Genomic DNA, 3,390 nt, shown 5'->3' with positions numbered 1-3,390 from the left:
ACTGTGTCTGGTGCCTTTGTCCTAGACTCTCTGTGTTGCAGGTATGGTGCCTCCGGCCACGACCGCCCCTGCCACATTTGCAACCATGGCTGTTGGCAAGTGCTCAGATTTGTCTCCTTGCCTGCATTTTTCCTCTCTGGCCTAACACTCTGTACTGTGGTTGCACACTTGGTGTGATTCTCTGGCTTAGGACTCTTCACTGGAGCACTGAAACTGTGTGAGAGCTTGTTTAGCTTCCAGCTTCGCTGCTATCTTCCCGGAACCCTAAATTTAAATTTTAAATGACAAATTCTTTTCAAATCCTTTCACTCGGGAACAGGTATGGATAGATAAGTGATATGGGCAGAATCAGAATTATTCAGAAGGTTCTAAATGGATGTTTACCTAGTTTTCTCTCAGCTGGATCATAGAATACAGACTGTCCTAATTGGAAAAGTTAGCCTTCCGAGGTTTTCTGCATATAAACACTCCATCAACATTTTGACTACCAAGGTATTAGTACCTGGTCACTTGTTTTTTTTTTTTTTTTTTTTTGTCGGTCATGCGGGCTGAACTCTGGGCCCTGGCACTGTCCCTCACCTTTTTAGCTCAAGGCTAGTGCTCTACCACTTGAGCCACCGTGCAGCTTCTGGCTCTTTTCTGCTTATGTGGTCCCGAGGAATCGAGCCCAGGGCCTGATGCATGCAAGGCAAGCACTCTACCACTGAGCCAACCTTCCAGCCCCTCCATCAACATTTTATTAGAGAATTATTCAAGATTAGCTATATGTTGATTGATAGTGACTGATCATGAGAGAATGTTGAGGGAAATCCATCTACACTTCAGTGAGGTTCTGATTTGTGCTTCACAAAATGTTATGAAAGCTCTACATGAGAAATCTAGCAGCTGCATTTCTAAAAAGTCCTTGGGTTGTTACATTTTCTGATATTGTCTCAATTCAAATACTTCTCCTTGGAGTTCCGTACTATTTCAATGATGCTGTATTAGCTCCTCATTACAATTTGCAGACTGGTCTTTTGATGAAATTTGTGCTTTTCAAAATTGCTCTCCAAATTCCATCCACACACTGCATACAAAATTTATCTGAAATAATTTGTATCTGTTTATAGTGTATATACTTTTAGTTTTCATTACACATATAGAATGTAGTAAAAATTCTCATAGCAATTATACTGCACTAGCTTATGGGCAGATTCTAATGTAAATAATACACTGTGTTCATGTAGAGTTTTTGAGTATCCAAAGTAATAAGCCTGTGGTTCTAAAACCAATACCTTACTTATATTGAGTGACAAATACATCTTCATATAAGCAGAGAAGTTTTCCTTGTATCTTTTTAACATATATTTTTATTATAAATACTGTATCAGTTACGTAAGTAAGGTAATGAGTACATTTCTTATTGAGCATTGCTACCCCCTCCTTTGTTTTCCCCTACCATCCCTTCCCTTCAAACCTCTCCACCTCCCCCCTTCACCCATCCTCTGGTAGAGTGTCTTGTATATTTCATTGTTACATAGGTCAACCAGTATCCTTATATCTTAAATGAAGAAATGCTGGCTTGATTTATGCTGATTCTACCTGTGTAGACACATCTAAAATCACTGGGCAAATCCAAGAGCACATAAATGCCATCATTTTTTTGTCAGTTGGTATAATTGTGTTCTACACATTTATTGACAGGTTACAAATTATTCTCAAACTTTAAAAAATTAAAAATACTTTCTTTTTTTTCTTGTTTTCTTGGCCAGGAAATCAGCAAGACCTCAGTCAGCATGTCTCACATAGGAATTTTCACATGGGTTAGTTAAATGTATATGTAGAGTCCAGTTTTCTGAGCACTCACTCATCTGCCTAGGAATTCATGCTGGTTGTTGGAAAAAGAGCTCAAGTAAGGATGCCATTTAAACCCTTATTACTTTACTCTTTGCCAGGGTATTCTCCTGCTACTTTGGTTGTTGAGAGTGTCTACAAGAGTCAGCATTACCTGAGGAGCAGGGAGACACCATATGAATTATACTTACTGAGGTTTCCAAGTGACTTGCTATCACTTGTACTGCATTTTGTAAGTCAAATCTCTCTAAAACTACCTGTTTTAAGAGATAAGAGGAGTGGTAAATGAACTCTTAGGGACAAATGCATCTTCAATATATATTGTTCCAAGTATTCCGTTTAAGTCATATTCAATAACTGGTGAAAATTGTGTTGGCTGAAATTATGTGTCTTTCTCCATGTCTGCATGTATACATGTGTATATGTATGTGTGTGAATAGAAACATACATATGTACATCATGGCTTATATCATCATTTATTCCTTGCTAATAACTAAAGTAAGGAATTCCTAAAGTTTTAACAGAAACTGTGTCGTTAAAATCTTAACTCTTCACTCTGCTTCTTTACACAAAGACTTTGCAACTTTTCATTAATAAAGTTTTCATAAACTCTGAAATGTATATACTTAGTACTTAATGTCTGCTACCAAAAATCTTAAATACTTTACAGAAAAGTTTTAGACATGCCAAACAGTCCTATTTTTGGCATATATAAGCAAAATCCCAAAATTAAGCATATTTAAACCATTAAAACTTAAGAGTTGCTGCAATGTTCATTTTGACAGGTGCCTTGTGTAGAATAATTGAATTCTTCCTCCTACACATCTCTTGAACTACAAATATCAGGAATTATTTTGTTTTTGGCATGTCTATATTGATTTTATTCTTAAATGTGTGCTTATGTAAGAAATACATGATTCTAAAATTTCACAACTATTCCTTTGAACTTACTTTTTGTTGAATTGTCTAGTTTAATAAAATCAATAAAAATTATACTTTCTGTATAATAAATGTACTGTGCTCAATTTAGCATCACATACACTAACATTGGAATGATACAGAGAAGATTAGCATGCACCCTGCACAAGGATGACATGCAAATTCTTGGAGCGTTCCATATTTTTACAACAACAGCTGCTGAAAGGTATGTGGCAACAAAGGAACCATACTGCCTTCTTGGTGGGAGTGTAAACTTGTTCAACTACTTTGGAAAGCAGTATGGAGGTTCCTCAGAAGAATCCACATAAACCTCCCTTATGACACAGTAATCCCACTTTTGGGGATTTACTCAAATGATCATAAACAAGACCATACTAAAACTACCAACACAACGATAGTTATTGCAACATTATTTACGATAGCTAAGATATGGAACCAAACCAGATGCACCCATTAGATGAATGGATCAAGAAAATGTGGTATATATACACAATGGAATTCTATGCCTCCATCAGAAAGAATGACATCTCCCAATTTGTTAGGAAATTGAAAAAAAAAATATTGAGAGAAGTAAGCCAAGTCCAAAGAAACATAGGTCTCATGATTTCCCTTATTTTC

General features: G+C 36.4%; 1 non-coding gene across 1 annotated transcript; it reads left to right on the top strand.

Annotated features, from left to right (window-relative positions):
• The first annotated feature begins 2,850 nt into the window (after positions 1–2,850).
• Positions 2,851–2,957, top strand: LOC122114770. The gene has a single exon (XR_006148637.1). It is a non-coding gene; the product is annotated as a U6 spliceosomal RNA (small nuclear RNA).
• Positions 2,958–3,390: the final 433 nt, after the last annotated feature.

The sequence above is a fragment of the Dipodomys spectabilis genome, unplaced genomic scaffold, assembly GCF_019054845.1.
Source record: "Dipodomys spectabilis isolate Male_0828 unplaced genomic scaffold, ASM1905484v1 ptg000110l, whole genome shotgun sequence".
In the NCBI taxonomy this organism is placed as follows: Eukaryota; Metazoa; Chordata; class Mammalia; order Rodentia; family Heteromyidae; genus Dipodomys; species Dipodomys spectabilis.
This window is presented reverse-complemented; position numbering and strand designations above follow the sequence as displayed.